Source organism: Fragaria vesca, linkage group LG1, assembly GCF_000184155.1.
Source record: "Fragaria vesca subsp. vesca linkage group LG1, FraVesHawaii_1.0, whole genome shotgun sequence".
Classification (NCBI taxonomy): Eukaryota; Viridiplantae; Streptophyta; class Magnoliopsida; order Rosales; family Rosaceae; genus Fragaria; species Fragaria vesca.
In genome coordinates, this window is record NC_020491.1 from 4,297,164 (window position 1) to 4,310,486 (window position 13,323).

Here is a 13,323-nt window from a genome sequence, read left to right on the forward strand (position 1 = left end):
TATATATTCTATGTTTGTTGCCACTGTTTGTCAAGTATCATTGAACATGGGGTGCTTGTTCTTGAATTTATTTTTCTATATATGTTCATAGTCCCTTTCTTCTCCACATAATAAATTTACAAATATCTATGTAAATGGGGAAACACAAAATTAGGAGACCGATTCTTGCTTTTGTTGGAATTTGTCAAATATTGTTTCTTATGTTCAACTTACTGCCAGTCTGCTTTATATTATGTTACGACAAGCTGCTCTCCTTGTTGGCTTATACCTCTAAGATGAAAATCATTAAGTTGCTTTAGGGTCCAAGGCAGAGGCACTCCTTATAAGCTTATAGGTATAGAGTTATCCAACACGACTGATGCAATTGTGTAGTTGTTGGTATCCTATGACACAGACATATAATCAAAGTTGCATGCATGCAAAATAGTAATGACCAATAGTTTCATTTGCTGTAACCAAATCTCCAAATGTAACAAAACATAATGGGGGTTTGACAAAAACCTTTACCTTTGTTTTAAACTTAACATAAATGGCATGTATATAACTGTTTCCATTACTAAGATGTTTGATAATAAGTTCTATTTCTGCGACTTTTTAATTTGAAAAAGTTAATTATCATTCTTCATTATGTTTGGTTGCCATTGTCTGTTAATCATTTGGATTAACATGGTACCCCTCAATTTGGATAGGATCTAATATAGTTTGGACATACCAAAAATGAATCTAAAAAAGTGCCCTATTTCAGAAATGGCATCTCATAGTGGAAGTGCTATGTGCGTTTGATATTTTCATGACAGGAGTGCTATTTGTATGCATTTGTCTATGTAAAGTGCCATATTAGGGAATTCCCATATTCAAATATATCTCCTGCAATCAGATTTTGAGGTGAACTCCCTAGCTTTCCAGTCCCACCAAAAAATACAAAAAATAGCTCCCTATCTTTCAACTTCACCACCCCTATTCGCAGATCCTGCTGCTGCTGCTGTACCACTATGTACCAGTTGGATCTGAGCAAACACCATGTCACCTTCTCTACATCGCTTCACAAGTGATTCAGCTACTTGAAGTTAATGGGTGGGTCAGTAGTGAATGAACAGCTTCCGGGCTAACAATAATAGATGTTAGCCCAAAAGTTGAGACATAAGCACCTCCTCCGTCACTTCTTAGAAGTTATAGGATCACTGATCCCGGGCTGAGAATGATTGTACTTAGTATACTAGTGCTAATCTAGTTTTTAGCAAATGAGACTCAGAATTTCCCTTTAAGTCATGTGTGAAGAGTTGCTGATCAACTTTTCTTTGAGAAAGATTTGATGGAGTGTTTCTTAAAACCAGGATTTGATGCAGTAAAATAAAACTATCAATGGGATGTGAGTCACGACATAGCTACTTCTCTATATACGTTGCATAGCTATATATATGTATATTCATTTCAAATGCCAATAAACATGCCAGAAAGCTAGCCATTTAAGATAATAGGTTAAGGAACAAAAATCGATCCATACGTATGTAAACAAGTATAATACAGACGGGTTAAGAATAAGGGAGGAGTGTTTTTCCTCGAGCATGTCTGTTGGAATATATCTTTTTTTAATCAACATACAACTGAATCATCCAATCATTCATTCATGCTTGTGAATATGGATGCACAGAGGAAAGATGTTCTGCTATATCGCTTTTTCTCTCTTTTACCCATCATGTTATGTTAGAAAGGCCTTACTCAACTTCTTATCATATATATCTCTCTGGTACTGTAGGTGAAAGCTTGCTCACCTTTTTCACTTGGACATTTTTATTCGGTATTGCTTTTGTTGTGTATTAATATATCAGGTTTTTGAGTTTGTTTTGAGATTTTGTTTTCTGGGTTGATGTTTTAAAGACTAAAGAGATTGGTGTGTGTGAACAGCATGTTGTTAACTGTGATTTTACAAAACTAGGGTGGTTTTTTGGTTAATGGGTTACTGTTAGTTTCTCATATGCTGATCAACGAGTTGAAGCCACTTTTAGCTTTTTGAAAATTTCTGATTAGCTACTCATGTATACCAATCAAATAGGTAGAACCAACAGGGATACTTGGCATTTTGACTAATTTTGTTTTTATTTCTTCAGAGATGAATTCATTGCAGCTGATGGCCTTGAAGAGACGTCATGACAGTAAGATGATGTATGGAGATGGCAAGATCTCACGAACGCGGCGTGAAAGCCCGACGTAAGTTGTTTAATTTTGTTTCAGCCTACTTTTGTGGATTTTCTCTGGAAGTTTGTGTTGAGTTGGCATGGAATCATTATGTCGTACTTGGGAATGATCAAATTTTGGCTTTCATCTGTTGTAGCTGGCATTTACGCCATTTTCCCCGGCTTATGATCAGTGGCTGGATATTGTAATTTAGTTGAGTAGAACCTATTTTTGATGAACACCAATTGATATAATTGTCATGCAATCTTGACCACAGACGAAGCAGTGCACCATAAACATTTACAGTGTTAAGCAAAAATGACATGTAAGGCAATACTGTTCTTTTGGGAGAAAGGATTAGTGTCAAATTCATTCTGTCTTCCTAAAATCTGTGATTTGGCTAAAGATACCTGAACCTTTATTTACTGTAAAATTCTGTAAAATATGGGTGGTTGATGTAATTTTCATGTATCACGGGGCAGCTGTGTTGTGTTGAATTTCAGCAGGACTTGGTAACTCCTATTGATCTGAAATTTTGTGGTGTTGTACTTCCAGGTGTGTATTGTTAACTGGAAATTTTGTGTTATTTGATATTTAGATAGTGATTTTCTCAAGTTCAGAGTTCTGTGCTGAAACTCGTGTTATATGCATTGCAGCTGTTTCCATTTTGCATTTCATTAGGATTTATGGTTTGCATATATTACTTCTTGTTCATTTTCTGTTGTTTGCCAACAGCTGGGCCCTAAATCATAACTTCTCATTCACAGGTTCCATCTGGTTTGCTCTAATGGAGGGAACATGTTTTGCAGTATGTATTTTCTTTGTAATGTTTACATTAACTTATTTTCAAACCAGCAATGGGACGATGAATTGATCTCCAGACTTGGTGTTATCCAATGTTTATTTAAAAGTATAAATCATACTGGTGAAAAAAAGATTCAGGATATTGCCTTTCTTATTTGCTAAACAGCTGTTCTCTTCCATTTCTCAGTTTTCACCATCATATTTTGCTTGTATAGCTTAGATTTTACACTCATGGGATTCTGAAGTTAGCATGTCTGAAGATTCTGTGTACTTGTCACCAAAGGCATTGGTTCCTGAGTGCTCGCACTCTAGTCATCTAAGTGAATATCGTCGAGAACTATTGGAGATATTTTACTGGTAGAAGCACACAACGTATTCAATATCTCTACCTCACCTGCAATTGATGGAATTGTTTTTTTGGCTGAGATAGGATCGGTGTGGAAACTATGATGATTATGTTGTGATTTGAGTGCATAATTTCTGTTTTGGAAAGTGATTTGAAAATTTGAAAGAGATTTCATATTTTAGGGAATTTTCCAAGGACTCAGAGGTATAGAAATGGAATTGATTTTCTCTGCTTTCTGTTTCATGTAACTTGGATGATGATGCGGTTCAAGGATTGAAATTTTCAATTTTGTGTGTGATTTGAATTGGTGATGATATCTAATATGGACCGAGAGTGCAACTTTGCAGGTTTAATTTGCATGATTTATTTTGCTCATTTCAGGTATCACATTATGCGATTGCCATGGAATGATTGGGTTTTTTTTTTTTTTTTTTCCCTATAATTCCAATTTTCTCTTTCCAGCTAATCCAATTAATCTGTGCACTAATTTGCTTTGGCAGCATCTTTGTTTAGGTGTTTGTGTGTGTGTCTATGTGAATCAACACTGACAGCAATAGTGTGAAATATAAAGACAGCATAAGTTTCAAGTCTTTTAATCACCTGATTGATGAAACTACTTGTTCACAAATTTTGCTTTTAGTCATTGAAACTAATGTGGCATAACTTATTTAGTTGGTTATATATAAGTGTACAACTTTGTTTGGGAACCAACTACAGAGAGGAAGCAAAAATTTTACAAATCTTGTGAAATAAGATGTGATCGGAATGGTGTACGACTATGGTTGAAAAATCACGTATTTCAGGTAAAATATGGATCCAGATAAAAGCGGTCAACTATTTTTACGCTTAATCTTTCATGTGAGAAGCCTTATATTCGGGAGGTAAACGTCTCTAAATTTTTACATGTGTGGTTACGTCCCATTTATGTGAGAGTTTAACGTGTGGAATAATCAACCAATCTAGGTCACGGAGAGGTAGGTAAGAGCGTTTTCGTGTGATAAGTGACGATAGATTAGGGCTGACCACATCGATCGAGTTCCGAACGTTGCCAAATCGAGTTGAATTTTATACCATAATCCTGTTTTACTATAATGATCATATCAGATGGTGGAATTTTTATTTTGTGAATTTTACTCATCGGAATCACAATGTGCCTACTAATGGGGGTATAACTTGTTTAGTAAGTTAGATTTTTTGTACCAACAGTGTCTAGACACTTATGTAACTGACAATATGGTACCTGAACTTACAATGTTATCAAAGAAATACCCGGACTTAATTTTTCTTATATCTGTAGTACCTGCCGTTAATTTCTGTTAAGTCTCTCTCTCAATTTGACAATGTGCAATGCACATGACTTGTTTAAGTAGATAAAAAGTCTTATTTTCCCTTCATGTGTTAAATTCTCTCTTATTCATCATCTTCCTGCTTGAAACAAACCCAAAACAGTTGCCCATCATTGTTCTTTACTGGGCAATTTCTTATTTCATTTCCCATCTAATTCAACCTCATGCAATTCCTGCGTCGATTTGTTGATCCATCTCCTTCGCCTACCTTAAGTACCATATGTCTCACACCCTCTATTCTTCCTCGGCCATGTTCTGCACTTAGAGGGGAAAGGTTGAAAGGGTACACAATCACCTCACCCACTTGAGTGTTGGTTCAATTTGTTACTAATGGTTGGAATGAGTTTCTTCCACTGAGTTGCTTCCACATTGAAGCTCAATCCGATCACCATTTTCTCTTTTTCTTTATGGGATTTGTTGGGTAGAATATGTTGATATAGCACCCTTTAATGGATATACAGCAAATCTGTTTATCAAATTTACTTGTGTTTGAGAGTTTGTGCTGTTGATCAAATTTTTTTCTTGTTATATTGTTGTTTAAGGGAACTCTAGAGAGAGAACGATGGCATCATACCATTTTTTCTGGGTTTAAGAAGAGGAACTGAATGGGTTCAACCGTTCAAGAACATGAACTATTGCTGGGATTTTTAATTTTTTTGGTTTTGGTTTGGTTTTGATTTTGTTGCTTTGTTGCTGGGCTTAAGACGATGAACATGATCGGGTTTAACACGATGAACTTGAAGAATTACTAGGTTCAGATACTTATCTTGGTTCCTGTCTATACTACACAGGGGTGGATCTGGTTGATAGAATAAAGTAGAATGAAGAACAACCCGAAATTTATTTTAAAAAATGATGGAGTGAAAAGTCTTTTTTGCCCTAATTTTATGACACGTGTGTCAGACATGGTCAACACTAACGGGGACGTGACGGAAGTCAACCGCAGATATGTCGAAGATACCAAAAATTAAGTCTGGATATTACATTGATCGCTTTATAAGTTTAGGTACCATATTGTCAGTCATCTAATTGTCTAGACACTGTTGGTGTAAAAAATCCTAGTAAGTTATATACAAGTGTACAACTTTGTGAACCAACTATAGAGAGGAAGCAAAATTTACAAAAATCTCGTGAAATAAGATGTGAGCGGAATGGTGAAATACGGCTATGGTTGAAAAATTACGTATTTCAAGTAATGTTTGGGTCCCGATAAAAGCGGTCAACTCTTTTTACGCTTAATCTTCCCTAGGGGAGCCCTATCAACGGGAGGTAAACGTTTCCAAATTTTTACATGTATGATTACATCTCATCTATATGAGAGTTTAACGCGTGGAAGAATCGACCAAACTAGGTCACGGAGAGGTAGGTAAGAGCGTTTTCGTGTGATAAGTGACGATAGATTAGGGTTGACCGCATCGATCGAGTTCCGAACGTTGCCGAATTGAGTTGAATTTTATACCATAGCCCTGTTTTACTATAATGATCATATCAAATGGTGGAATTTTCATTTTATGAATTTTAGTCATTGGAATCACAACGTGCCTACTAATGGACTATAACTTGTTTAGTAGGTTATATACAAATGTACAACTTTGTGAACAAACTATAGAGAGGAAGCAAAATTTGCAAAAATCTCGTGAAGTAAGATGTGAGCGGAATGGTGAAATACGGCTATGGTTGAAAAATTATGTATTTCAGGTAATGTTTGGGTCTCGATAAAAGCGGTCAACTCTTTTTACGCTTAATCTTCCCTAGGGGAGCCCTATCAACGAGAGGTAAACATTTCCAAATTTTTACATGTGTGGTTACATCTCATCTATATGAGAGTTTAACGTGTGAAAAAATCGACCAAACTAGGTCACGGAGAGGTAGGTAAGAGCGTTTCCGTGTGATAAGTGACGATAGATTAGGGTTGACCGCTTCGATCGAGCCTCGAACATTGCCGAATCGAGTTGGATTTTATACCATAGCCCTGTTTTACTATAATGATCATATCAGACGGTGAAATTTTCATTTTGTGAATTTTAGTTATCGGAATCACAACGTGCCTACTAATGGACTATAACTTGTTTAGTAGGTTATATACAAATGTACAACTTTGTGAACCAACTATAGAGAGGAAGCAAAATTTGCAAAAATCTCGTGAAATAAGATGTGATCGGAATAATGAAATACGACTATGATTGAAAAATCAAGTATTTCGAGTAACGTCTGGATCTCGATAAAAATGGTCAAATTTTTTTTTACAGTTAATCTTTTCTATTGGGAGCCCTATATTCGAGAGGTAAACCCATAAATTAACCTCACTTATCTCATGAATACTGTAACGCCCCGTATCTAACCTTATCTATTTACCAGGTGTTTCTTCAAGTTACTGAGAAATTTAACCGTACTCGGTAACTTAGTAAGTTAACGTTTAAGTTTATTTTCGAGTTTTTCTCAAAATGTAAAATTCTTATTATAAGGCCCCGACATCGTTGTGCGCGTCAACACAAGTTCACCGATGTCTTCGGGTTATTTTTCAGAGCAACAAGTTATTTTCTACGAATATTTGAAATTTCGGATAATTTTAGATTATCATTTATGATTTTTAGTTTTACCATTTAATCTGTCCTTCTTTTTTCCTCCTTAAATCTGGGCCGTTAATTTTTTAGGTAAAAGGGTTGAAACCCTAATCCCTTCCCATTCGGAATCGAGAGAGGGAGAGAGACTGAGGAGGAGAGCGACGGCGCCCCGGTCCCCGTCCAGGCGCGCCTCCGCCGCCGTCAGGCCGTCGCTGGACGATTGGCGACCACCGTTCAGCTCGTCTCTCTCTCCTCTACCTCCTCCTAACTGTCGATTGACATGCATCCACCACCTTCTTAAGATCGAAAATCCAAACCCTAACCTCCAAATTCAAATTCCGGCCAAATCCCTTCTCCCCCGGCTAGTTTAAGCTTCTAGAAGGTAATTTCACTTTTCCCTCTTCGTTTTCCATCCCCCTTGAGCTTCGATTTTCAGAAATAGAATCCTAATCCGAATTTCCTTTTTGGGTTCGAGGTTTGGTTTCCGGCAAGGGGTTGCGTTCTTGGGGTTTCGGTGAATCTGTCGAACTCAGGCGAGCCTAGCAACGTTCGATGGGTGCCCATATGCACCTTGAAGGAGGCTTGGAGGCAGCTGTTACTGTTTCGGAGGGAGGCAGTGGCTTTGGGTGATTGGCCGAGTGTCTTTAATCTTGACTTTGTTCTCAGCGACTCTCCGATTTGGTTTTAGCTCTAGATTCACGTTTTGAATAGATTGGAGGTAAGGGTTATGAATTGAACTGCACCTTTTGTTAGGTTGATCCCCTCTTTTTTTTGCTGCATTTTTTTCCTGAGTAGCCAAACATAGTTTTTCCTCTTCTCTTCTGTTGTTCTTTGTTTTTTTTAATTGTCTGGATGTGATTACAATTTTGGCGTGAGAATCTTAATTGATGATGTATGTGAAATTTGATTTTATTGTGGAATAAATTTAATAGCAGACAAAATTTTCTGGGACATAATTAAGGAGAATATCTCAATTTGGAAAACCAATATTGTTGCAGACAAATTATGGTGTACACTTATCCCATATATATATGTTGTAGGAATTGGTATATATGTTCCTGATATCATATACATATAAAATCACAGATTCTATATTGAATTTCAATTTCCTCATTCCTTTCCAATCATAAAAATTCTTATCCTCTCTTTACTTTTTCTCATATTGATCTGATTTTTCGTGGTGATTTCAGGTCGCAATAGACCTTTTAGAGCAAATTGAAGTTGTAGAATAATTGCACAGGTTCATTTCATTTTACATTTTAATCACTCTTTGGGATGGGCTATTTACAAGATATTCACCAAGTTTAATTTTTTGTCCAGAAAATGCTATTAGTCGGTAATCTTTTAATAAGACACATATATGGGTGAATTAATTTGCTTTGTGAAAATCTCAGAAAATATGTCGATGTTGTGATTGGTAAATTCATCTTTATGTCAACAGTTAATATGTGATATTATGTGTGTCGCAGGCCACTTTTGCTAGCAATAGGCTGCCTTGCATTGCATATAAGGGCAGGTATGCTCATTGTTCCTTTCACTTTTACTGTTGTTCATGTCCGGTGATTAACACAGCAGTCTGGGCAATTCTTTGTTTCAATTTTCAATTATGGTTACGGCCTTATGGGTTATCATTTGGTTTTGTTCTTTCATGGTGAATCTGAAGTTTGGTTGTGGGTTTCCGAATTTTGGCATTTTGAGATATGGGTATCGAATTTTGGAGTGAGACTGAGAAAGTGGATTTGGTAGCTGTGATTGTTGGCTTCTGATTTTGCAGCCAGATTTCTAAAGTTTAAATTTAGTCTGAGTAATTGGCTTCAGCCCACATTTATTTACATTTTTTTTTTCTGATCAGTTGTTTTAGAAGATTGGTTTTGTGCTTGAGATATATGTATGATTTTTGTAAGATCAACTTATTATCAGTATGTTCACTGTTTCATGGAACATAAGTATGGAGCATTATTTTCAGCTTTATTTGTTGCAGCCTTCTCACTAATATTATGAGAGCAAGATGCAATTATGTTTCTGCAAAGCTTGCTGAAAAACAGTCCAGAACCGATGGCTATATTCAAGATCAACTTTGAGGAGAAAAAGGCTAATGATGAAGAAAGAGTTGGCTGCAAGAATCGGTTATGATGGTGCATGTATTGTGTCACTATTGTACCTCTCTAGAGAAAAGATAAAACAGATTCAGATATCTTCCATCATTGGCATTAATCACAAAAAAACAAACAAGACAGTTCCTGGAAAATGCAAAGCAACTGCATCTATTGATTCACTACCAAACGGAAATTTACAGACAAGAAAATGCAAAGTAACTCTCACCAACACATGCAAAGTAACTGCATCTATTGATTCACTATGAGAGGGTATTATTTACATAATTGAGTGATGCACATTAAGCATAAGAAAAGATTAATCATCAACAAACAAGACCACAAGTTTCCAGCCGCCTGGAGTGCATAAGAGCAACTGCTTATACCAAATTGGTACTAAGATTTTCCACTAGAATTTCAGTACCAAACAGAAAACATTAAACATCAGACTCAATGAGACTCAATGATCATCATCAAACTGTTTACTAATCCAGTCATGCACATCAAGAATCACAAACGATGAATCATCAACAAAAAAAAAAACCATAAGTTTCCAGCTGCCTGGAGCAAATAAGACCGATCTACTTTCGCAACTTCTTATACCATTTTGGTACTAAGATTTTCCACTAGAATTAAACATCAGACTCAATGATCATCATCAAACACGCTCCCAACCAGTGACCGCAATTATATTTATCACATCACAATCGTGCAAATCAAATCACAGTTTCTATACACAATTTCAATTACAGTTTCACACTAATAAAAAACTAACCTTGTACGAATCAGGTACGCCGATGGTAAATGAGGGCAGATGCTTCACCAAATGCTTTAGAATAACTAAGGTACCTAACATTAGATAAATGGAAACAGAACCGGGCATGAAAGTTTTAAGTCTCTTATGTTTATCACAGGACACAAATTGCTACACAATTATAATTCTTTTTTGGTGCAGCTGTGGAACAGATATCATGATGCAGCAACCATATCAGTTGCATCTAACTATCATATACAACTCAGAAAGATGTTTGAAAGATTTATGGTGAAATTTCCATTTTGTTCAAAGGACTTCATGTTAGTAGATATTAGCTTTATTTCAATGCAAACATGTTTGCAACATGACCTTGCAACATATCCAGAACAATCAAAATTTTCCTCTAACCCTAATCAAACTTAGTTTCAAGATTAAAAGACAGTTTAAGGATGCATAACAACTTCAACATTCAGCTTCTTTGAAAAGAGTGGTAGAATTGCTTGGAATTTGATATCATAATTTTACATGCTTAACCTATCATAATTTGCTCACAGCTTGAACAAAATGAACAAATGACTTGCTTCAAGTCTACACTGTAGTTAATAAGGATATAGTTAGTCTACTCACTGCTCCACCAGATTGAATCTGATTAAACTTGAGGTTATATAAAAACATTTTAAAATAAAGTAAACAATTGAACTTAGACCAGTTATCTCTCTTTTAATTTTCCCCAGTGTCTTAAGCTCATTTTTATACTACTTAGCTATGGCGGTACTGTACAAGATTGACAGGCACCGATGACAAATCCGGGGAACTTATGCAAGCTAACAATGCCATTCTGGTGTTAGCCAGACATTTCAAGTCCTAAAAGCTGTACCCTAGGAGTATAGGACATATTAAAGTAGGCAGCTGAAAAGTTTCATTAGTATTGGAACTAATAAAATAGGAAGCTAACCCATTAAAATGCCATCAGCCAGAACTCACTACAAGAGCTGAGAGGGATATGAACAGATATTACCTCATCAACAGCAGGACTGTGATCAAGCTTAATCTTTCTGTCTGGGCCACCTTCCATCAAAGCAGTTCCCAATAATGATGGCTCCAATGTCCTCATGCGTAGAATATCAATCAAGGGATGAATTTCAGACTTGTGCTGGGTTTCACCAATAGGAGCTGAACTGCGAAAGTTGGTTCCTGTAACTTTCTGGTTTGTTGGAGATGTTGGGTGTATAGTCAGAGTTTATTCTGCAAGAAATTCCAATACTCTTGTCACTACTTGTTTCGAACTGAGAAGCAAAATGTGCATGTAAGAAGAAGAAGAAGAGTAGAAAGAAAAAGTGGTATGCATACTTGTCTGTTTATGGAAGTTGATGAAGGTAGAAGCAGGATCTGGTTGAGGAAATCAGTTTGACAGTGAGACTCATTGCTACAATGTCAGTAGCTTTTCATGCAAGGAGAGTAGTGATGAAGCACATATTTGACATAGCCATTTTTATTTTGCAGCTGAGGTTCGTGTGTAATAGTGCTGTCACAAAAAAGAAAGCCAAAGGGTAAACAGTTAAGCCAAGCAGTAATTGATCATGACTAATTGAGTAATCAGAGACACTCAAGTATAGATAAGAAAATTTATGAAATATGCATGGCACAGAATAAAGGAAGATCCAAACACCCACATCTACAGAGCTTCAGGCAACAATAATGGACCATTAAGAATATCACAACTGATTTTAGACAAAGGTAACATGTCCATTAACAGTGTTCCTTGGATCTCACATAAAGAATTAAAAATTTAATTGAAGCAAAACTTTGGTTAATATAGCAACTTAGCAAGCTATGGCCAATACTGAGGACCATGATTCATTCCACTTTCAGGATCTAAAAACGCAGAGATACTTAGTTAAAGAATAATAACTCTAAAGTTTCCCCAAAGGACAGAACCTAGCTAAAAGGAAAGGCAAAGGCGTGGGAATTTGGGCAGTCCTTGCAACCTAACTAGCAAGTGATAACTACAGAACAAACAAGTAAACCCTCTCAGTATCACAGATAATAGCACATCCTAGCTTTTCCATTGCATGAAGTCATTAGACTCTATAAGGAACAGAACACTTGATCAAACATGAGAAGTAAATGACAGTCTTTTATGTCTTCTAACCAACCTAGTCTGTTAGAAGATTACATAGATTCAACCATATCAGATTTCCTTATTAATAACCAACTCTCTAGCAACCGCTTAGAAACCAAGGTATCAACTTACATAGAAGTTGCTTATCTGAACCAATGCAGATATGCTTAATTTCCAAACAATGCTGTTTATTGTTGTCTAAGAAATCAGTCAAATATGGAGCTTTCATGGCCAAAGAAAAGGGGAAACAGACTGTACAATTCGAAATCGGTAAAGACAGAAAGACATTTGAATGTACAGCCGACAAGAATCATTGAAAGTATAACTTTCTGAATGAAAATGGAGAGGAGGAACATGCCTAAGAAGCTCAGCTTGTTCAAACCTTCAATCAAAACAACAGCAACAAAAAAAAATGAGCTCTCTCTTTTTTGGGCAGAAATTGAAAAGGCCATACAGAACACTGATGGAAATTCTCAACAAAAACGAACAAATGACATAGTCACAAGTCATACGAAAATAGTGACAAAGAAATTCCAACAAAGAGCAATTAAAAAGAGTTTTGAGTACAGTGCAACCAAACTGATTATTGGACCTCATTTCATATATCTAAATCATCCTGAAAGAGTACGTGTACCAACAGCAAAGATTCAAATACCTGTCAGAATCAAACCTAAACAGCATTGAAGCTGCAGCTCATCGGACACGTTTTAGTTCAGTTGTTCAGGTGCGCCATTGAGGGTTTAATTAATAACTAGGTCCAACAATATTCCTTTTCTTAAATCTTACTAGCCTTCCAGCCCGTACTTCCGCGCATGCGTAAGTGCAATGACTAATAATCACAAATGCTAGAGTTCGAGATCTTAATGTATAAAACAACAGCCTTCCACAAAACTAAAGCTTTGGGTCATACCAACATTAACTTCATTCCCAACTTCAGGACAAAGGTGAAAGTTTCCACAGCATCAGAATTATGAAATTCACTATAAGTTACAACAGAAAAAACTGGAAACTGATAGGGAAAAAGGGCAATTCAATTTGCGGGAACAGTTAAGAAGGTCACAAACACGATCAATCAAAATGCTGTAAACCAAAAATATGTACAAAACCAAAAGGTCCCGT

At 36.3% G+C, this 13,323-nt stretch overlaps 2 non-coding genes across 4 annotated transcripts in view; both read left to right on the forward strand.

The window, feature by feature from the left end:
* LOC101308410 overlaps positions 1-3,634 on the forward strand; it is a 4,709-nt gene extending 1,075 nt beyond the window's left edge. The window contains exons 1-3 of one of the 2 annotated variants that reach the window (XR_183675.1): positions 1,813-2,208; positions 2,943-2,983; positions 3,200-3,634. This is a non-coding gene — a transcript (uncharacterized LOC101308410). Of the gene's footprint in view, positions 1-1,812; positions 2,209-2,942 lie in introns of those variants that run through there. The other variant, XR_183676.1, reaches the window with a different exon arrangement.
* Positions 3,635-7,392: 3,758 nt separating this feature from the next.
* LOC101310250 lies at positions 7,393-9,835 on the forward strand. 2 transcript variants are annotated; one of them, XR_183681.1, is made up of 5 exons: positions 7,398-7,617; positions 7,711-7,953; positions 8,426-8,475; positions 8,705-8,751; positions 9,217-9,835. It is a non-coding gene; the product is annotated as an uncharacterized LOC101310250 (transcript). The 2 variants fall into 2 exon arrangements; XR_183682.1 differs by lacking the exon at positions 8,426-8,475 and having other exon boundaries at positions 7,393-7,617.
* Positions 9,836-13,323: the final 3,488 nt, after the last annotated feature.